The following is a 24,269-nucleotide window of genomic DNA, read 5'->3' as shown; positions in this document are numbered from 1 at the left end:
AGTAATTTATAAAGTAAAGAGGTTTAGTTGGCTCACAGTTCAGCATGGCTGGGTAGGCCTCAGGAAACTTACGATCATGACAGAAGGGGAAGCAAACATGTCCTTCTTCACATGCCAGCAGCAAGGAGAAGTGCCATGCAAAATGGGGAAAAGCCTGTTATAAAACCATCAGATCTCGTGAGAACTCACTATCATAAGAACAGCATGAGGGTAACCACCCCCATGAATAAATTGCCTCCCACCAGTTCCCAGCTCCAACACATGGGAATTACAATTCAGATTACAATTCAAAATGAGAATCTGCGTGGGAACACAGCCAAACTATATCAACTGGCTTCTTCCACTCCCTAACTAGTATTACCAGATCTTTTCTCTCTATGGGTGCCCCTTTCTCTGACTATTGCCCAAAAGGGATGAATATGGTCCTTTGCTCATTATTTCAAGAACAATAGATTTGCATGAGACTCATGTGCTTCTGAGAGTTGATGTTGAACCACTCTTGTGTTGTAGCTCACATCCTCTTGGCCACATTTTTACAGCAACCAGCTTTGTGATAGTGTCACCGCCAGCACCTTGCATCAGTTGCAGCACTTATCTCTTGCTTCTCTGTTACCATCTGTTAAGATGCCTTCTGCAAACTACTCAGCCATTCTGAAGCAGGTGCAACCTTTGAAGTCCAAGATTGTGAACACCTTCTGGGCCAACATGACCAATGGTAGAAGAGAGCCAATGGATCATCCTTCCTCTCATTTGTCCTTCTGGTGGACAATTTTGAAGTGTATTCTGTGTAGTTTCTCAGAGTGTCCCCTGGAGAACTGTGTCTCATTTGCTCACAGCATTGTTCAGATTAACACATCTTCGTGGTTTTACTTTTTCCTGCATGTACACACTTGTGTCCAACCCAACTTTCTGGGGAACACTATGCTGCTTGGGTCCACATTTCCCTGTTTCTCCCTTCCTAGTGGCTCCTCACACACCCCTGGACCAATTGTTCTGACATCAACATGGTCTCCATCCTTAATGGTCTCCACCCTTAAAATGTAAAGTTTTAAAAATGAGAGTCTTGCTGCTGACTCACTGCTCTGAAGGTATTAACCATGTGTAAAATTTTGAACAAATGTTTATAACTCTAACTTGTTGAATACTTGTTGACATACTTGTTGAATTTGTTAAATTTTAAAAAACTTCCTGATTATACTTGTTAAAATTTTGAGAACTCTAATTCTTCCTCAAAATTGGTCCTTCATTCATTTTCACTTCTCTTTGGAATGTACAGTATTTACAACTATGGCTGCAGATTTTTTTGGGGGGTGGTTATTGATTCAGAAAAAAATGCTTATTAATATGTCACTTAGGCAGGCACTATTAAGAATACAGAGTGACTAAAATGCAGTTGCTAAAATTTAAGGATAATCTAATGATGAAATAGGAAAAGCTTTACAAATAACCAGAGCAAGTGAAATACAGAGTATGATCAGCATAATGAATAAAGTGTTGACATAATACATAATACATGAAGTCCTAATACATAATGTTATGGTGACAAGAGAAGCCCATCTGGTCAGAAGCATAGACTGCACACTGTTTTTCGGTTGGCTCATGAAGGATGCTCCTCTTGGGCTGTGCTGAGACTAGCAAAGGCAATTGGCGAGTTTTTTTTTTTTTTTTTTTTTTTTCCACAATGACAAAAATGTTTGTATTTGGTTGGCTAAGACATTTTGAAGAAACATTTTTCAATTTAATTGTTAAGAACATTTTGATGGCTCTCAACATCTCAAGCTCCAAGGATATTTCAACAAGTTTCAGTGCTGTGTCATCAAACAGCATGTTTCTCCTTTCCAAGGTTGAGCTTTTAAGAGTTATGGGGTCTATTTTTCCTGAGGTCATGAAGTCCTAATACATGCACTTTTGAAGCATGATGACTCTTCATGCCTCCTGGGTATTTCTGCTTCTTTATGAGAATTTCATTGTTATTCATGTGTGGATGACAGTTTGAATGACCTAGAAAGAACAAAACATAAAAGTAATGATTACATAATTCATGCCTTCTCTAATTAACTATGTTTTATTTTCTAAGAGCTGCAGATGTTATATTACTCATAAAAGTCTGTTCATATATTATTTATGCCACACGAATAAAATGTTTGTTAGCTTGAAACACTTAAGCAAATTCTCTGGGTTTCTTTAAATTAAAAAAGCAGGTATGAGGGTATACTAACCTTGTGTCTTTTGATTTTCTGTATTCTGAAGGCTTGACATCCAGGGCCTTGCTCCTGCCTCACAGGATTCACTAATTTCTAGAGATAGTAAGTCAACAACTCTCCTGCTAGCAAACCTTTCAAACGCAAACCAACCAATTCAGAGCCCAATCACTTCCTTATCAGGTCCTTCTCATACACCAGTCTCTCCACCTGCCCAAATCTCCCCAGGTACCAGACAAGGAAGGATGAGCCCTGTGCTCAATATTATTTTTACAAGATAAGCCCATACACATTTCACAATAAGTCTAAGAAGAACATGGGAAGAACAAATATCAAGCTCTGAACAGTGGTGACCTCAAGGGCAGAGTATTAGAGAACAGATTTTTGAGTTCTCCCTTTCATAGGATTTTTTTTTTTAATGTGAGAATATAGCACATTTTTATTTTTATATTTTTTCACTATTTTCAAATTTTTAAAAATATAAAGAGAACTGGTGAAATTAGTTTACTTAAGCACATACTTCATAGCTTTGTAAATATTTTTATATCCTCCAAAGTTTCAGTCTCCTTTCTAAAATAAAATGAATACAATTAAATGAAATTTTCTCCTTGTAATTACGCCTGTAAGACTGATAAAAGGTATGAATTTGGTGGGCAGGAGGAGCGTGCGAATTATGGTACCAAGTTGGGAAGAAGGAAGAACACAGAATTCTATCCTATTTTTTCATTTTAAATTAATGCCATTTGGAAGGGGAGGGGGACAATCACATTGAGGGAAGAGACACCCTACTGTGTTTTCTTTGATTTGAGGTGCATAAATTGTAAGTAAATAAATACTGTCTTAAAAGTTTTTTATGACACTCTTTTGAAAGACATATTTGAGAGTTCTATATATTGTCTTTCTCCCCTGAGCCCCACCTGTCCCTCCAGGGATCTTTGACATTTAAGGTTTTAGGAAACAAGGCACTTGAAAATGAGAAACTAAGAATACTGAGCCAGGATCAAGATGCAAATAATTTAGTGAGAGCCTTAAACAAAATTAGGAAGTGACCAAAATGAAGAAAATAGAATGAAAAAATGACCAAACTCGGTCAAACATTTGGATATATTTTTAGTGTTTATTTTCAAGGATTCAAGTGGTATTATCTTTTAACCCTGCAACTTCTCGCTGTGGCTGCATGTGGAGATTACATCTGGAATAGGATGAGGCCTGCTATAAATGTGAGGCCTGAACCCTGCCCCTCACCCTCCCCATGGCAGGCACTGATGGACAGACCTCACTAACTCCTCCATCACTGAGAAACACAGAGTGGAAGCTGTGAGTCCACTGTACTATGCATGTGCTTAGAAAATGTCCAGTATTCATTTCCATATTTCTTATGATAATGAGGCAAATTTTATCTCACTTTCATGAAGTAATAAATTTAAAATGAAATTAAATGAAATAAAACGTTCTTATCTGTTGGGGAAGCTATGAGCAAAACCCAAGAGAAACTGTTGCACCTTTCTTATGTGGGGTCAAAGCAGTGCAGTGAGGAAGCGATGAATGTATAAAGTATTTTCACTTTTTAAAACACTCGTCTATGCTGTGTAAGTGTCTCTAGCTTAGTGTCTCCTAAATTGACATGCACCTGATAAATGACTATTGATTGAAAAGATAAATGAACAAATACATGATGCAATTTTGGGGAGGAGGGGACCATCTTGTAAGCCATCCAAGAGGACTGAAAATTCATGTTGAAGTAGGTTATTCAAATATTAGTTTAAGTACTATGTACTTGTAGGGAATTCCTTATTCCTACTGGTTATCAAAGACAGCCGCACTAGTTATCATGACAGACAAACAGATCAGCATGGCGATGGTACGATTCTTTCTTTTGGCAATATTAAATGCTTCTGTGTCTCTCACTACTTATTGGGAACCCAAATGTGGTCATATATATCCATGTTGTAGATAAAATGAGGGATGACCGTGCTATTTGAAACTGGCTTCCTTCAGCTGTGATCGTATAGTGGTTAGTAGTCTGCATTGTGAAACTGACGTTCTTCAAACTTAATGGGAAAATCTAATTACCACTCATAATAGAACCCTTACAAAGATATTAACCTTGATGCTTTGATCTAAAAATATTTAAGTATTTAATTTTTAATGCAATTCTCTTAACATTTAAAAATAATCTAGAACATGCTAGGTGTTACAGATTTCTAAAACAATGAAACATGGCCCTGACCTTGTGAAGCTTGGGGTTTAGTAGGGGAGTCAGGGCTATATATACTATCACAATACAAAATAATGCTATACTTAGGAGTGTCAACAAAACAATATTAACTCATAGAGGTGGTGATGATATAGGAGTTAAGAAAAAATTATTTAGGCAGATAGTGAGGGTATGGAAATCCTTGGTAAAGTTTTCCTTTTAATGAAAACCAGCCCCCAAATCATTTTCTTTTCTAACAAAGAGCAGCCTGTAAAATCGAGCTGCAGACATAGACAAGCAAGCTGGAAACTTGCACAAGTGAATGCCAGTAGTTGTGCCAAGAAGAAAAGTCTACCTGGGACTAGGCATGTTCAAAATGGTGACTCCATGTTCCCTTCTTTTGCCAGCTATGCGTACAGTAAGGAGCAGACAAGATGGCCCCAGCCAAATGAAAAGCTGATTTGCATAATAAGATTAGGGTGGGCTGGCCAGCCTTCCTTGTGCACTGTGTAAATGTCACACCTGGTCCAACCAATCTGTGGGCCCTAGTAAATCAGACACTGCCTCTTCAAGCCTGCCTATAAAATCTGGTGCAGTATGCCACAGGCTGGTTTTTCCCTTTCAGGAGCCCCTCTGTCTCACAAGAGAGAGAGAGCTATTCTCCTTTCTCTTTCTTTTAGCTAGTAAACCTCCACTCCTAAACTCCCTCCCCCTGTGTGTCCCCTTAATCTTCTTGGGGGAGAGACAAACCTTGCGTATTTACCCTGGATAATGGCACAGCTTCAGTGAGGTCACTAAAATGGAGAAATTTTAATTTGAACTTATTTATTTATTTATTTTTAGTTTCAATCTGTTTTCGAGTTCACTGGTTAAAAAAAGAGAAGAAATGAATAAGTGAATAAATAAACGTAATGCCTCTAAGAGACAACAAGGGCAAAGGCAGAGAGGAATTTAAAAACATGGTATCACAGCACACTCACTGTGCAGTAGCTGGAAATAGAATATAAATCATACATTGTTCTTCAATGTCAAATTACTGAAGGCCATATGGTATCTATTTGGCTTGTTTAAACTGCACTTTCAAATACAAGAAACAAAACAAATTGTATTTCAACTTACTTGCTTCTTTCTTAAGGAGGAACCTACCTACCCTTTCTAATCTCCTTGTCTAGAGGGAACAAACAGGTTTGCATCAGCAGCTATTCTGTTGGTGTAATATGCATGTCCAAAAATAGCACCAAATCAAATAGTTTTAATCCTCAATTTTGTTAAATAGCTGGATATACTGGATATTTTTCCAAAATAAATCTAAGTAAATATTGAAAAACAAATACATATACCAACATGGTATACTTTGGAACTCTGAGTGACAGTCCATGGGGTAGCCAGGCAGGTGTAGAAACAGATGTTGCCCAGCACAAAGTCTCTGGGTCTGTTTCTTCCAGCCTCCACCCATCATCACTCTGGCTGGACTGTTTGATCATCAGCCTTTGTGTTCTACTCATGATTGTACCTTTTATTCTTTATTTTTATTTATTTATTTATTATTTTTTTGAGACAGAGTCTCACTCTGTTGCCCAGGCTGGAGTGCAGTGGCACGATCTCAGCTCATGGCAACCTCCGCGTCCTCGAATCAAGCAATTCTCCTGCCTCAGCCTCCCAAGTAGCTGGGACTACAGGCACCCGCCACCACACCGGGCTAATATTTTTTTTTGTATTTTTAGTAGAGACAGAGTTTCACTGTGTTAGCCAGGATGGTCTCTATCTCCTGACGTTGTGATCCACCCGTGTTGGCCTCTCAAAGTGCTGGAATTACAGGTGTGAGCCACTATTCTTTGTTTTTCTCCATTTGTCTTACTACAAATAAATATATAATCTAATTTCCCAATAAGCCCATATTTTTAAAAAAATCATATATGGACATACAGATAGTTCAGAAAGGAATGAAACGAAAAAGGAACTTCTCTCCTTCCCCTGCAAGTTTCTTTCCCAAAGAAGTAATTGGTATCAATTTCTTGTGATTGCTTCTAGGAAGCGAATGTGTAAATATGTGCTACATTCTGCGACTGGAGTCAATCCTGGGAATTCTGTTTTTCAATACAATCCTCAATATCAGGAAAAATTTCCAATTTATTTGTAGTGTGCACCATACTTTCTCTGGGTAGTTTTATGTTCCTCTCTGTTTTTGGTTATTCTTCATTTTCAAATTTTAATATTGTGTTTTTTCCTTTTGGTGACCAGGTTCATTAGCAAGTTACTTATAGACGACTTCACTCTTAGTTACTTATTTTCAATCTATTTACCCACTTTGTTTCCTAATTAATTAATTTTGCTTTTATCTTTATTATTTTCTTCCTTTTCTTAGGTTTATTTTGTTTTTATTTTCTAACTTTTGGTCTTGAGTAGCTAAATTCTTTTGTTTTTATTCTTTCCTGCTAGTTATATAGATATGCAAGGGTAGGTATTTTTCTCTGCTTTTAATTTCTAATATTTATTGTTTTAATTATAATAATTTCTAAATACTTTGCAATTATAATTTTGATTATTTCTTTGATCTTAGACATTTATAGGAAGAAAATTACAAATTTCAGGGTGGTTGTAGTTTTTCTCCCTGATTTTCATTATTATCTTTTATGTTTTGTGTGTGGTTGTGTATGCGCATCAAGAATGTAGTCTGTACTATTTCTGCTTTTCCCCTAATATACAGCCAATTGCTTTATAAATATAAGTGATTAAAGTGAAGTATATTCTATAAGACTATAGAATTTAATATATTTTCATTATTTTACCTTCAATTATTTTGTGCAGAATTTCAAATTTTTTCTTATCTATATTTTTTTCCTAGCATTTCTTGAAATTTATGGTTTTGTCATTGTTTTTGCTACGTTATTTATTGTTATCTTATTATTTAGGTAAATGCGTGTTCTAAATGTTTCATCTTTATGTGTTTAAACTCTTTTAGACTCTTCCTTGAATTCAAACTTCTCTGACATTAGTATCATACTTTCAAATTTGTATTAATATTTTCCTGGTCTGGATTTGTTTAAGCTTTGAAAGTTTTTACCCTTTTAGAATTTCCCTATATTATCCATGTTTTATAGGATATGTGTTTGCTCCTTTTTTTTTTTTTTTTTTTTTGAGATGGAGTCTCACTCTGTCGCCCAGACTGGAGTGCAGTGGCGTGATCTTGGCTCACTGCAAGCTCCACCTCCTAGGTTCACACCATTCTCCTGCCTCAGCCTCCTGAGCTACTTTTTAATTTAATTTGTGAAAATTTTTTATTCATTTTAATGTATATCTTGACATGTTTGAGAGCAAAGTTATATTTAGACTTAGTTCTGTCATCCTGACATCTTTTCTGCTTTCGATACTATATATTCAATTGAACTAGCTTTTGAATCTGCAAACTAATATTCATTTTAGTTTTGTTTTTATTTTTTCCTCATTTGGACTCCAGCTTTTGGTACTGGCAGTACTATTTGAACAAAGCATTTTGCTACTTTGTTTTTACTGCTTCTTACTTATACCTTCTTTCACTATTTACTTTTTACTATGTACAAATTTACTAGTTAGCTAGTCTAAGGTATAGGACAACGAGACAAGAAATTCATTTGCTTACTTAATTCAAACACATTTTACAGAGTTTCTATAAATGTGCTTAAGTCAATGAATTATCTCACAACTACAAAACCACTGTAAGTTTGATTAAATCTAGCATGAAAACAGCGGTTTCTGTGGGGGGAAAAATTAAAAGTTTCTTAGAAAGCACTGAGATATTCTAAAAAACACTGCACCCCCAGCATGAGTTGGCACAACTCAAAAGCAGTAGATGAGAATGATAAGTAGATATTACTGCTTATAAGCTTATGGGTCAGCTGGATGTTCTTGTGATCTCACCTGGACTCCCTCATGCATCTGTGGTTCACTGTGGGTCAAGTATGCAGCTCTGCTAAACTCGGGGGCCTCTCTCCATGTTTGGGAGACAGGTGGCTATAGCTGGTCCAGGCTGGCCTCCCCTGGGATGGTTGCGATCTGCTCTTCATGTGCTCCCATCCTCTAGCAATCTTCTGAAACTTGTTCCCAAGATGCTGGCAGGACTCCAACAGAAAGGGAGCAGAAGTGCCAGGTCCCTTGAGACCCAGGCCAATCTCAAGCTGGGTCTCTTGAGACGCAGGTTTAAATCTCTATTGGCCTCACCAAGTCCAGAGGCCAGCCCAGATTCAAAAATGGAGAAACATATGCCACCACCCTCTGCAGGGAGGAGTTTGTTGTAGTGTCACATTGTCAAGACCACAGATACTTGAGGAATTGAAATGCTTTGTCAATGGGCGCTCCATATACTGCTACTTGGAATTAGAATCCTTTTGTCTTCATGCTACCCTCACCCTGACTCATGCAGGCCAGGCCTTGTCAGGGCCTGGAGCATTTTTCATTAAAAGGAAGACTGTTTCATCACTTTAAAAAGATAGAATGAAGTCTGCTGTGTGGCAATTCATTTGGGGGCTCTTATTAATGTGTTGTTCTGTGACCTATGTCAGTATGTTCACTTTGAAGTTTCAAGATGATCTCCACCCTAGGATAACTGAAAATGTGTACATACCAATTTATGAACTTTGCAAAAGACTATGCTTTTCAAACTAAAGACAAAATTGTTGGAGAAAATTTATATTTATTCACATTTGTATTTTATATTAGTGTTTATAAAACATATATTTAGGAAAGTTGGATTTTATACATAACTGCTCATTGATTTTATTATAGTCATGTCTATTTTCAGGGATTGTATTTTTCACTGAATGATTAATTTATATCTCTGAGATCTGTGATATATAAACACAGTTCCATGATTCCACAGCAGTTATGTTTATATTATTTTTCTCGAGCATACTGTAAGTTCTCTCCAGTTAAATGAATCTAGCTCTAAGAAACATAACACCTAGGAATAAAAAGTCTTTCCAAATACATTGCCTAAATTTGGCAGGCTTACTTCAGAAACATAGTCTTGTTTGTGTGTGTGTGTGTGTGTGTGTGTGTGTGTGTGTGTGTGTGTGTGTTTTAAGACAGAATCTTGCTCTGTCACCCAGGCTGGAGCGCAATGGTGTGATCTCAGCTCACTGCAACCACCACCTCCTGGGTTCAAGTGATTCTCCTGCCTCAGCTTCCCAAGTAGCTGGGACTACAGGCGTGGTGCCACCACACCCAGCTAATGTTTGCATTTATAGTGGAGATGGGATTTCACCATGTTGGCCAGGCTGGTCTTGAACTCCTGACCTCAAGTGATCTGCCTGCCTTGGCCTCCCAAAGTGCTGGGATTACAGGCATGAGCCATTGCTCCCGGCCTAAGTCTTGTTTTAAAATAAAAATGCACTTGGCTCTTTTGAACTTGTCAAAACTACCAATGACATGAAATCACTTATTATTATTTGTTATTATTATTAATTTGTTATTAAATAAAATCCCTAAAGATCAAAATTCAAAATGAAAAATAAATCCAGGATATATGTCTCAATCATTTATTTCTTTTCTTTCCAGCAAACCATTCACACATAAAGTGAAATGGAGAATTTTAGCAATCCTTAAGTAGTTTAACAGGACTACTTGACTGAATTTTAGTAAGTCTCGAGATATTTATGGAGATAATTATCACATATATTAAAAATGAGGAAAAAATTACTTGATTCAATGGGATATTTCCTTTGTGGTCAATATCTATTAGGTGGTATTATGCAATGGAAAATTTGAAACAATTATTGTGTACCAAATGATTCATTAAATGATTAGCTAATTGATCATATTATAATCTATTTCAGTCAATGGTCTCTAAGGATGAGAATTAATATAGGAATGCCATTAGCCATTTGTAAATGAAAATTTTTGCTTTATTCTTAATGGCAACTGACTACTAGCTAAAGGCAAAGTACATTAAGTAAGTAAACCCAGTAGGAAAAAACTAGAATCTATAGAGACTGTAGTCTAGACAAATTGCAGTTATGTAATTTCAAAACTACCTAACAATGTTTTAGTCAACAACCACATATATGACAGTGGTCCCATAAGATCAAAATGAAGCTTAAAAATTCCTATTGTCTAGTGAAATCGTAACCAACACAACATCACAGCACAATGCATTACTTAACGTTGTTTGTGGTGATGCTGGTGTAAACAAAGCTACTGTGCTGTCAGTTACATGAAAGCATAGCACATACAATTGTATGCAGTACATAATAATGTATAATAATAATAAATATGTCACTGATTTATGTATTTACTATACTACAGTTTTTTTTGTTGCCTTAAGGCACGCTTCTTCTACTTATTAAACAAAAAGTTAATTGTAAAACACCTTCAGGCAAGTCCTTCAGGAAGTATCCAGAAGTAGGTAGGCATAGTTACCATAGAAAATGACAGCTCCATACGTGCTATTGCCCCTGAATATCTTCCAGTGTGCAGGCAGAAAACAGTGATCTTGATGATCCCGACCCTGTGTAGGCCTAGGTAAATGTATTGTTTATGTCTTAGTTTTCAACAACATAAAAATGAAAATAGAATTTTTTTCCAAAAATATGGATACAAAGAAAATATTTTTGTACGGTTGTATGCTGTGTTTGTATTTTGAGCAAAGTATTATTTTTAAAGAGTTGAAAAGTTTTAAAAATTAAAAATGTTTAAGTTATAACAAGCTAAGGCTATTATGGAAGAAAGAAAAATATTTTAAATGAATTTAGTGTAGCCTAAGTGTACAGTGTATATGACGTCTACAGTGTACAGTAAGGTTCCAGGCCTTCACATTCACTCACTACTCCCTCGCTGAGTCAGCCAGAGCAACTTCCAGTCCTGCAAGCAGCATTCATGGTAAGTGCTTTTTACTGGCATATACCATTTCTTATCTTTTATACCATATTTTTACTGTACCTTTTCTAGGTTTATTTATGTTTGATACCTCTGTGTTACAATTGCCTGCAGTGTTGAGTGTAGTAACTTGCTGTACCAGTTTACAGTCCAAGAGCAATAGACCATACCATATAGCCTAGGCATGTAGTAGGCTACACCATCTAGGTTTGTGTAGTACACTCTATGATGTTTTCACACAATGATAAAATCACTGAACAATACATTTCTCAGAAATGTATCCCCCTCTTTAAGTGACATGTGACTTTGGTTGTATACATAAGGATATCTATTTTATAATTAATATTTCCAATTTTGTTTTCTGATAGTATCTCACGTAATGAACACAGCAACCCATTAGTCAGTTCAGGCAAGTTTTACTAAATAACTATATAGACTTGTGAGTTTACATGACTTGGCCTAAGTTCAGAGCCAGTCTGTGGTTGACTCATTTTCCTTGCACCAAAGCCCCTGTTCTCTCTACCAAGACAGTACTGCATTTGGCCTCATCTGTGTGCACTTCTGGGAGAGCTTAGCCATTATCAGGGATGATGGAGGAAGAGAAAGAAACTCAAAGAACGTATCGTGGAACAATTTCCAGCCTTGAAAAATGGCATAGAAAGAACTCAGTTTCTTCTTTCCAGTAAGTGGACCTGATTTCTGTTCAATGGAAGTCATTAAAAAAACTCAAACATTTAAGAATATGGACTTCAAATCCTATATCAAACTTCACTCAGGCAATGTTAAGCCTGCATTTTATTTTACATAAAATAAGAACTATTTAATAATATTGGTAGTATTATTGATTATGAAAAATTTTATTCTATTACATTTTATGGGTATATTATATTGTTGTTCAGCAGATATATATTCACCACCTCCCTCCATGACTTCCTGTAGACAGCATGCACTTCTTTGCCCCACTGATGTTGAGCCCAGTCATGTGACTTTCTTCGACCCATGGAACATAACCCAAAGTGACAATGTGCCAACTCCAAGTCTGCACTGTAAAAGTCAACATGTGTCCCTATGTCCTTCTTGTGCTCCAGCCATCCATCACAAAGAGAAGATCATGCCTCATGTAGCTGCCAGTTCAAGAAGGAAGGGGGACCTGTGGACCAGGCATTGGGCCCAACCTGCAGCTTGGAGCCCAGACTAGCCACATTTAGTTTAGGTCAGCTGAATCTCAGCAATGCATAGTGAAATCATTGGTAATAAGGCTGGAAAGATAGTGTCTAGAAAACTAAGAATACCAGATAAAGTTATTCACAATTACTCTATTTTAGGTGAGTGAGAATTATTACAAGTCTTTGAGCACAAATTTTGCCAAGATTATTCTGGCAACAATGTGTAGGGCATAGGGCCAAGACTTCAAATGGAGTCTACGTCTATAGCTCCCAGAGAAGAAATAAACCATGCCGTTAGTTTGATGCTAGGATTTTGAGCATGCATGAGGCAATGTGAAGAATAAATGGGCTTTGGGAAGAAGTCATGCTTGGAAATTTACAGCATGATGGCTTAATACCCAACAGAAATAATGAACCTGAATCTCTGAGAATATGGTTGTCACCTAGTTCAGGAGTCTCCCTTAAGAACAATCACATAGTAAATATTCTGCAATTGTTTTATTTTGTCTTTACTTTGGTATCTCTTGATAAGAACCTTCAGGTTAGGCTTTCAGGTCATTGTTGTGTTTTTACATTTGAACAATCTTCTTAAGAATTAACTGCCATTAAGCATGAAGTGAATTGTTGACTCGCCTTGTTCAAGACTGAAAGCAAATCTGATAAATGTGCTACTGAATTGTTATGAATTGTTTTTAATTTATCTAAGAACATACCATACTTATTTGTAGGATTTCATGGTGTGGCTTACTAACATTGAATTCTTCATTACGAAAAGCTAGCTAATCAATGTAAATATACTATGGCTTGAGTGTGTCTCTCAAGATTCATGTGTTGGAAACTTAATCCCCCATGGTAACAGTGTTTGGAGGTGGGGCCTAACAAGAGGTGATTTGTTCATGAGGGCTCTGTTGTTATAAATGGATTAATGTCATTATTGTGGGAATAAATTAGTTATAAAAGCAAGTTTGGCCACATCTCTCTCTTGCTTTCATGTTCTTTTGTCCTTCTGCTTCTGCCGAGGAATGATGTAGCATGAAGGCCCTCACAAGATGCTGGCACCATGCTCTTGGACTTCTCAGCCTCCAGAACCATGAGCAAAATAATTTTTTATGAATTACTCAGTCTCAAGTATTCTGTCAGAGCAACACAAAACAAACTAAGATAAGATACTTCATGGTTATCAGTGCCAAGAACAAACCAAATGATCAGACTAATATAATTCAATGACTGAGAACCTAGGGCAGTAGTTTTCAATTGTAGCCACAAATTACAATCACTTGGTGATGTTTTTAAAATCTCCATGTCAAGGCTTTACCCTAGAACCAAAAAACTATTATTTTTAAATACCTTGCTGGTGATTTTATTATGCAGCCATGGTTGAGACTGGGCATATATGTCCTATCCAGTTTTTAAAAGCCAAATAATCTGGAGAGTTTACCTATACAAAATACCCCTGTGAAGACCATCATTCCCCATAGCCTCGTTTTTATAATCAGGCAAAAAAATAAATTATATATACAATTCAATTACATAATTGAGTTATGCCTATATAGATAGATATCTGTTATATCTGTATATAGGTATCATTATATTATCTATATTATTATCTACAATTATATATCTATAATATAATTATATAGATAATTTAACATAATATAATTATCTATATACAGAGAGATATAACAGATATCTATCTTTATAAGTAGATATATTTATATCTACATATATTATATACATATAATGAGATTAACCCAACACAAAAAATGGAAAAAATATGGGGAGGTGGACAAAACCACAATTATTGGGTGGAAATTGTGCTCTGAGTGCTTCAAGGTAACTGGTTTTGAAAAAAAGTCATTTTTTTTAAAGAAAAATAATTTTATATATGTCGACACAGCTGGCTAGATTATTGGGATTTTGAAATGAACCTCTTTAAAGTCAATTTGGAGACTTGTCCTGTATTTAACAGCACTGCAGCAATAAATGTGACATTTTATAATTATAAAAAAAAATGCCAGGGCCAGGTGCAGTGGCTCACACCTGTAATCTCAGCCCTTTGGGAGGCTGAGGCAGGCAGATCACTTGAGCTCAGGAGTTCAAGATTAGCTTGGGCAACACGGTGAAACCTTGTCTCTACAAAATAAAAAAATACAAAAATTAGCAGGGCATGGTGGTGCACACCTGTAATGCCAGCTACTGGGGCTGAGGCAGGAAGATAGCTTGAACCTGGGAGGGCAAGACTGCAGTGAGCCGAGATCACACCACTGCACTCCAGGCTGGGTAACAATGTGAGACCCTGTCTCAAATAATAATAATAATAATAAAAGCCAGAATATAATTGATCTAATTTCTTTTTTATTATTTTTTATTGTGTTCAAATATACAGAATTTAAATTTACCGTCTTAGCCATTTTTCAAGTGTACGGTTCAGGGACATTAAGTTCATTCACATTGTTTTGCAACCACCACCACTGTCAATCCACAGAACTCTTTTTCTTCGGACAAAACTGAAATCCTGTACCCATCAAACAACAATGCCCCACGTCCCCCCTCCCCAATCTCTAGCAACCACTATTCTACTTTCTGTCTCTATGAATTTGACAACTCTGTATACCTCATATAACTGAAATTATATGGAAGTATTTGTCTTTTTGTGACTGGCTTATTTTATGTAACATAAAGTCTTCATCCGGGCACGGTGGCTCACACCTGTAATCCCAGCACTTTGAGAGTCCGAGTTTGTCAGATCATAAGGTCAGGAGATCAAGACCATCCTGGCTAACATGGTGAAACCCCGTCCCCATCTCTACTAAAAATAAAAATAAAATAAAATAAAATAAAAGTTAGCTGGGTGTGGTGGTGCGTACCTGTAGTTCCAGCTACTTAGGAGGCTGAGGCAGGAGAATCTCTTGAAACCAGGAGGCCGAGGGTTGCAATGAGCCAACATTGCACCACTGCACTCCAGCCTGGGTGACATAGTGAGACTCCATCTCAAAAAAAAAACAGTTTTCAAGATTTATCCATGTTGTGGCATGTGTAAGAATTTCCTTCTTTAATGCTGAATAATATTTCATTGAATGAATACACTACATTTTGTTCATACATTCATTCATCAATGGACACTTTAATTTCTTCTGCCTTTTGGTGTTGTAATGTTGCTATCAACTTTGGTGTACAATATGTACACCAATATGCTTTCAATTCTTTTTGGTATATGCCCAGAAGTGGAACTGCTGAATCACATACACTACTTTTTAATTTTTGTGGAACTGGCATGCTCTTTTCCACCGTGGCTGTACATAAAGTGGCTGCACCATTTTATGTACACAAGAGTTCCAATTTCTCCCATTCTCAACAAAACTTATTTTCTGCTGCTCTTTAAAAATAGTAATCACTCTAATGGGTATAAGGTAATATCTCACTGTGGTTTTTATTGAGCATCTTTTCACGTCATATTGGCCATTTGTATATCTTCTTTGAAGACATATCTATTGAAATCCTTTGCCCATTTTTTAACCAAGTTTTTATTTTTGTTGTTGTTGAGTTGTAGGAGTTCTTTATACATTTTGGATATTAATCCCTTGTTAGACACATGATTTGCAAATCTTTTCTCCTATAATGTGGGTTGCCTTTTTACTCTGTTACTTGTGTCCTTTGATAAAAAGTTTTTAATTTTGAAAAAAAATTCACTTTTTCCCTGTGTTTTTGGTGTCATACCCAAGAAACGAGTGACAAATAATTCATTTACTTTTAGCAAATTCTGTCTGATAAGTCAAAAAAGATTATTTACAATGCAAAACAATTAGATTGTCTGGCTTTTCACATTCAAAACACAGGATATTAAAAATAAACAAAATCGAAGTTGGCAAACTCTGGGACTTTATTGAAACTTTAACTTTTGAAAAAACATTACTTTTTTTTACCTGAGGTTTCTAGTTCATGTTTAGTTCATGGATGCTTTCAAATAGAAATAAAATGAGAACTCTTTTGAAGCCTACATCTATGTGTTATGTGTCTTTGTTTTGCCAAACCCCCTAGTAGAGTTAATAGCAAAGAATAGCTACTCAATATACCCTTAAAATAATATTAACCCAGGTGGTACTCTTTGATAGTATTTACACCATATATTCATTTTATAGTTGAACAAATTGATATCTTGGGAGGCAAAATAATCCAAGTGATTAATACTGAATATAAAACAGATACCTTGCTTGTACATAGAACAAAAATACTTGGGTTTAGATGTTTAGATAGCCTGTCTGAACACACAGGACAATGGATACCTGTGGGATGTAGGTGTGCATATCATGTTGCACTTTAATTGTGAGCAGGTGGTGCAAGGGGGACATGAAGATAAATGTCGGGCCCCCAAGAAAATTTATTCTAAGAATTTACCCTTAGTCCTATAAGTGCTCCTAAAAACTCTTACCCTGCCCCTTGAGGCTTCCCACAACTCATGCATTTCCCAGGTATTAGCAAAGTATAGTGACAGATGCTGAGAAACCATCTGTGTAAATTGCCCTCTTGGCCGACCAGGTGTCTTTTCTTCCCCCCTCCCCCCACTCCAAGATGAAGTCTTGCTCTGTTGCCCAGGCTGGAGTGCAGGGTGCAATCTCGGCTCACCGCAACCTCCCCCTCCCAAGCAATTCTCCTACCTCAGCCTCCTGAGTAGCTGGGATTACAGGTGCACACCACCATGGCCAGCTAATTTTTGTATTTTCAGTAGAGACGGGGTTTCACCATGTTGACCAGGATGGTCCTGCATTCCTAACCTTGTGATCTGCCCACCTCAGCCTCCCAAAGTGCTGGGATTATAGGTGTGAGCCACCGTGCCCGGCCAGCATCTGACTTTTAAACTCATTTTGTTTGATAACATTTATAGTAGTTTAGGCCTTAAGGGGACTTCCAAGGCATTAGTTTCATATGTCCTTCTTTTCAGATGGAGAAAAAGAGGCCAAAGGAGGCAGTCACTTGATACAAATAAACGGCCAGTAAGTGGTGTGGTCCAGATCCTAAAGGGACTCCCAGATCCAAATGCTTTTACTGTTATCCCTCTGTATTCATGGGGGATTGGCACCAGGATCCCCAGTGTTGCCAAAATCTAAGGATACTTTAGTTCTTTATATAAAATGGCATAGTATTTGCATTTAATCTATGCACATCCTCCTGTATACTTTAAGTAATCTCTAGATTACTTATAATAGCTAATACAGTGTAAATGCTATGTAAGTAGTTGTTATACTATATTTTTTAAAATTTGTGTTATTTTTGTATTGTTCTTTTAAAATTTTTTTGAATATTTTTTCATACATGGTTGGTTGAATTAACAAATGTGGAATCCATACATAGAGAGAGCCAACTGTATATTGCTAGAAATGTCACCAGAGGCAGAAACAAAAAAGGGACTATAGATATGCATTCCAGGAACTGACTTTCTCCTTGTCTTCTAGAAGCTTGCTCACCCTCAGCCTTCCACAAAGGCAGAAAATCTTTGGCTTCTAGCACTCTGACTCTCCCAAACCTACTAATAAAGCCATGAGGATCCTGAACATGGGGACTTCCTTACTCCAGCCCCAGGGCCTCTTTAGCTGAATCCACTGCCACCAGAAATGTGATGGCTGCACTCTTTCCCAATTTTCTCCACTCTCAGCTACCTTTGATGAAGGGGGCTTCATTCTGTAAAGATTAGCATAGCTTGCTACTGGAGGTTTTCCTGTTGCCGTATTCACAAAAAATTGTATTGGCAAGATTGACAATTTTCTAAAATGCTCAAATTTATCTGACCTTACAAATAACATCCACTGGAAAATTATCAGACATCTGTGAGAGTCATTTTGGGTTGAATTAAATTTTTGATGTGCTGTGAAATTGGGTCAGTGCATTAGAATTACATTTTAATAGTTACGAATGCACTCATAAAATGTTGTTCTTCCGTGTAAATTGGCAACACTCCCAGACTTGAGGAAGCTTTGAAGAGATGAATTTCAAAATTCCTGATTAGCAAATATGTGCAAGAAGTCAAAAAAGACACATCAAGAATTTTTTAATAATGTACACAATAATTCTAGATTTATCTTACTATTATGATCTTAAATGGGGTATTTGCACTGAAAAAGGCAACATTATTCAACGCTTTGTGTAGAAAGCAGGAAATTTATAAAAGGAGAAGCTGATCTTTCTCCTTAGAGTTTGTGGTTCCTGTGAAGTCATTGTACTTAGTCAACTGTTTTCTGGATTGCTTAACAGAGTAAAAATAGGACAAAGCAATGAAAGTTGTGGAGACTCAGATTTCCACTGTATGTTATAAAGAACTTCTTAACAACACACTGCCTTGTGAGGGAAAAAATTGCAGCTCATGCAGAATGGCTAAGCAGAAGGTGGACAACTATCTTTCAGGGATATTATAGAGGAGGAGTTTCCAATCTTTTGGCTTCCCTGGGCCACATTGGAAAAATAAGAATTGTCTTGGGCCACACATAAAATACATTAACACTAATGCTAGCACATAAAATACACTAACATTAGCACATAAAATACACTAACACTAACGCTAGCTGATGAGCAAAAATTATAAAAAAAATTTCATAATGTTTTAAGAAAGTTTATGAATTTATGTTGGCCCACATTCAAAGTCGTCCTGGGTCGCAGCCCCACAGACCGTGGGTTGGACAAGTGTCTCATAGAAGATACCGCATAATATTGGATGAGAAGTGGACTCAGTGACTCTCAAGACCCTTTTGAATTTTAAGAGTGGGCTGGCGTAGTCTAAAAAATAGAGCCAAAAGGTTCCTAGGTTGCCTGGTGGAATCACTGATAAGTAATAAGTCTCAGAAATGAATTTTCACCTAACCGAATTTATAAGTTAGTAGTACTAAACTTACCTTTCTGGAACCCACATAGAAACTAAGGGACAGACAGCTTTGGATGCAAAAATAACTCAAGTGGAGCTGGAGGAACCTGGCAGGTTACACAAACTTAAACTCCTTGCAGGGTCAGCAGGTCCTCTGAAGCCAGGTATAAGACAGGAGTGTAGTGGATGTTGAGGACCAGCTTCAGAACATGTTCAAAACGTAAAGCATTTTTGATTTCCTTTCTTATCAAATCATTGCCATCAACCCTAATCCCTTACATTAGAAACACATAGGAGATAAACAAGAGAACTCTGGAGCAAATGGCCAAGACCACACAAGAAATCTTTGTTGGGGTCCAACCATGACCCATCCCCAGTGAATGTTAGCACAGTAGAGTGTAGAGTTTTCTTCAGTTTCTAAAAGCTTACACAAGGCAAAGGTGAATGTTCACCTCGGTGCCCTTCAATTTCATCACATCCTGCATTTACATGTCTCTTTTCCATACTCCTCTTCCTTACCCCTGCCCCTGAGTTCTTCCCCGTGATACCTGACTTCACCAGTGCCTCACATGCAGGACCTATTCTTATGCCTCCTCTGAATCAACATTTACCTAAGTTATTACTCATCCCTCTAGTCCTTCTACATATGTTATGGAGTAAAATAATGGCAAGATTTAAAGACAAACAGAAACATACTCTGGGCGCCTCTTCCCAGATATTTGCATAGTAGTCAAGTTTTCTTATAACTGAAAAACCATTTCATTAAGTACTGCTTCCATAATTGTAAATTCTATGCAGGTAATCAGCAGTTAAGGGTAATTTTTTTTTTTTTTTTTGAGACGGAGTCTTGCTCTGTTGCCTAGGTTGGAGTGTAGTGGCGCGATCTCCCGGGTTCATGCCATTCTCCTGCCTCAGCCTCCTGAGTAGCTGGGACTATAGGCGCCCGCCACCACACTCGGCTAATTTTTTTGTATGTTTAGTAGAGATGGGGTTTCACCGTGTTAGCCATGATGGTCTCGATCTCCTGACTTCGTGATCTGCCCGCCTTGGCCTCCCAAAGTGCTGAGATTACAGGTGTGAGCCACTGAGCCTGGCCAGGGCAATTGTTTAAGGTATTCTTCGGTTGTGCATCCCCCATCCCACCAGGTAGGTCAGCCCCTCTACTTCTGTGCATAAACCTGGTAAATGATGCAATGGAGATGATTTTAAAATCCCTTACTACAATCTGTACTCATTCAACAAAATTTAATCAGTTTCTTCTGTGGAGGAGCTATTGTACTCTTCAACAAGCAGCATTACTGATCTATGGATAACATTATTATACTAAAGCACTTTATTTTTTTTCTAAAAGTTTATGCATTTATGGCCTCTGAGGTTAAGCCTATTGTTTTTCCTTCACTGAGTATGATTTTGCTATATTTTTAAAGGAATTCATTTAGGTGTTATTTGACATTTAGACTGAAATGATTTTTCAGTTTGTTTGGAAGAAATACTTTTAAAAAGTTAAGAAGTCAGAAGTCTACAAGTCAATGGAGATAAAATATGAAAACAAGGACTTGGTTTTAAGAAGTTGTAATCACAACTGCTAAAATTAAATCAACTTACTAGAACCTTCTGAAAACAAACATATATGCAAATACTGTAAAATATATGGATTTATACCACAAAAACTCAAACACAGGGAACCTATGGTAGCCATTTTTTCTATCAAAAACCAAGGCAAAACTGGTCTAATTTGCTTCCATTGAACCAAAGTTGTGAAATAGAATAGGGATGATCAAAGCATCCATTTTCTCAAACTTTCTCTTACACCAAACCTTTTAGCCAAACTGCTAGAGAAGATTAAAACCGAAGTTTCATCCTCTTTTTCCCTTTGTCTAATCAGTGCTTGGGAGAGAAAATAACATAGGTAGGATTCCTTGGTTTGCTGGGTAATCGAGACTCTCAGCTAAAAACAAAAACTTTTGTAGTATTTATAGAGGATGACAACTCCAGTTTTTAAATCTAGAAGGCAGTGATTAAAAGAATTTGTTTTTCTCCTCTCAAGAATGTATCGTACTTGCATTAAGAAGGAAAATGAAGCTCGGTGTCTAACATGCTCACCTTAAAAAGTACCTCTCAGTCAGGTGGGTGCAGGGTTCTGGGAAGTCCTCACATGCCTCCTCCACCGCAGGGAGCTCCTCGCTCTTCAGAAGAGGGGACCACTCTCCTTGGGCAGGGAAGACCCTTCTCCTACAGCTGGAAAATGGACCGGAAGCAGCTTGGAGCTGACTTTCTTTGCGCCGCCTGCCAAAGGCTCCTCAGTAGCATTGCGAGAATCCAGCGCCCAGATTCAGGGCTGGTTGAAGTTACAGTTTTTTTCCATCTCCGCTTTGAAAATACAGAAAATGACCGAGATGAAAATACCAATGACAGCCATTAAATAAAAGATAATAAAAACGGCCAAAGCAAGCATGAGATCCACAATGAAAATAATCAGTTTTGCCAACATGTTGGCATTTCTTCTCGTTCACAGAATGTATTTCAAAAGTCCCAAAGGCACCTACCATGTGATTATGTCTTTGTAAAATGTGGGCAGGAATAAGGACATTTCTAAACATGCTGAAGAGTGTTGTAATTCTTCTAAGTATCTACCAGGAAGTCTGGTTTAATGAAAGTTTTGATTTCCCAACTGGTACAAAACAGTGGCTAAAGGTAAAGTGTGGAATATTGATTCGCTGTGGGGACTCTAATGGGGAGAAGTCCAAGAATTTATTTCATCCAAAACTGTGTAATTACTGATTTTAATTTCCATAGGGTATAGACACCCTAATGTGCATTTATAGCATAAAAGGCTATTATAGATATCTGATGTTTCTTAGAAAATTAAAATGTGCCAGTCCAGTGTAAAGGGAAAATAAAGCCATTTTCAAACATGCAAAGCTTCAGAAAGTTTATTTCTTTTGTGTATTTTTTTTAAAGTTACTAGAGAATATAATTCAATAAATTATTTTGCTTGCTGAAAGAGAAATACTTGGCATGTAAGAAACTGCAAATTTAGCCAATAGAGCAATGAAATTAAATCCCAGAATCACAGCTCAGCAGCAGACATAAAGGCAATAAATTCAAATTAGGAAAGGAACTTAGTGAGCTACCAGAGATAGTCTTTAAGAAGACAGTCACTTTCGTATGTTAAGTGGTATGATGAAAAAGCATGATGATCTAAAAATAAAATGGCCAGTATATATCTTAGTTAACGAGGTAAATGAAAGGTAAGAAGAGAATTCAAGAAAAACCACAACGTTGAATAATGAGCCATGATCCTCATATGAAACAAACTAAACTGAAGCACAATTCTGAGAAATTGATAGAATACAGGAAATGAGACTTTATTTGTCCTTAATATTCAGAATGTTTCTTCTTTAAGTAGCACAGATTGAGAGTGGGAGATTGTACTTCCAAAGGGTTCAATCACACTGCTTGATTGTACAATGAAATTGCCAAACTCATAATATTTCAAATACTGTCACATGTTTTACATTTCTAGAGACCTAAAACAAGACAAGAAAATTAAACTTATTAAAGTGATAGAACAAAATAAAAAGGTTATGAACTTTAACAATTTAAAAGTAATGATATAGCTTGACAAAAGTTGGGAGGCATGTGGGAGAGGTGGAGAGAAGTGAGGGAATATTAGTTTCCACACCTTGCATAGCTGGAATTCAAAGGATATTGTCTAATACTAGTGTAAGAAAAGAAGAGTAGGTATAGTTTTCAAAATAATAAAGAAGACTGATGGGAGATCTAAAAATACATATTTAATGAGATTTGTAAGATAGAATGCGTAGCACAAGATGTTGAATTTTTCATCTTTTTGGCAGGAAATTAGCAAATACTGTTTAAAACTGCTAAACAAAAAATTTGATTTATTTAGCATATTATCTAGATCTTTACTGTCCAGTATGATAGCCACTAGCTACATGTGGCCATTGAACACTTGAAATGTAGCTAATCTGAATTAATATGTGCTATAAGTATAAATACAGTTAAGATAAAACATAAAATTTACAATATTCATTTTTAAATTTGACTATGTCGACTATATGTGAAATAATAAAATTGTGGATAAATGAGATTACATAAAATGTATCATTAACATTATTTTCACCTGTTTCTTTTTACTTTTTAAAATATGGCTACTAGACAGATTAAACGTGGTTCACACCATGCTTCTATTGAACAGCAGTGATTTAGAATTTCCAAGCTAATCATCACAAGAACCAAAACCAAAAAATGTTAAACATAGTCCTCTTTGCAAAGTAGGACAGTTGTAGGGATAGAGAAAGACTTTATATTTTTATTTTGTGCTCTTTTGCATAGCCTGAATTTTTATTATCAAGTCCATGCATTTATTGACTGAAATACACATAAAATATAATGTATAATGAATAAAAATTATAATACATTTTTAAAGAGTGTATTAACGGGGTGAACTGAAAGCAAAAATCAAACAAATGAAATAAGAAGAGTAATTTAGACAAAATGTAAAAACAACACACCTATAGGAAAAGAACAAAAGGGAAGTGTAGATAATTATAATTATATTTTAGATACGTTTTAGATATTAAATTTAGATTTTAAAATGTATTGTAGTAATCAATAGTGCATTTTTTTAAACTTACCATCCAGTTTTAGAAATCACTGGGTAGTTTTCTACATATTGGATTAAATAATAATTTCTAATAGCCAGTAGAAGATGGCAATGTAATGATTAATACAGTGTACTTAGCATTATGCTTAAGTAATACACACATGCTCCAATTTAACAAAGAGATAAATTTGGCAGTAATCGTTCTCACTAAGGAAGCTTGTCCTCAACTAAAAGAACCAATGAAGAATTTCAGAATTGAACACCCTCAAGTATTACCTCAGCTTCCACTCCCTAATTTCACAGAACTGCTAGAGAAGTAACAAAGGCAGGGAAAGGATCTAGATTTTTCTAATTGCAATTTTTAAGGATAGAATGA

The 24,269-nt window shown here is 36.5% G+C and overlaps 1 protein-coding gene and 1 long non-coding RNA gene across 2 annotated transcripts in view; one reads left to right on the top strand and one right to left on the bottom strand.

Moving 5' to 3' along the window:
• Nucleotides 1–24,269, top strand: part of PAK5 (p21 (RAC1) activated kinase 5) — a 603,498-nt gene that overhangs the window by 160,008 nt on the left and 419,221 nt on the right. The gene's annotated exons all lie outside the window — the stretch shown is intronic.
• LOC126929052 (uncharacterized) lies at nucleotides 1,389–21,759 on the bottom strand. The gene is made up of 2 exons (XR_007717046.1): nucleotides 21,367–21,759; nucleotides 1,389–2,001 (listed from the first exon to the last, which is right to left on the bottom strand). It is a non-coding gene; the product is annotated as an uncharacterized LOC126929052 (long non-coding RNA).

This window comes from Macaca thibetana, chromosome 10 (genome assembly GCF_024542745.1).
Source record: "Macaca thibetana thibetana isolate TM-01 chromosome 10, ASM2454274v1, whole genome shotgun sequence".
NCBI lineage: Eukaryota > Metazoa > Chordata > Mammalia > Primates > Cercopithecidae > Macaca > Macaca thibetana.
The sequence above is the reverse complement of the archived record's forward strand: the minus strand, read 5'-3'. Positions and strand labels throughout refer to the sequence as shown.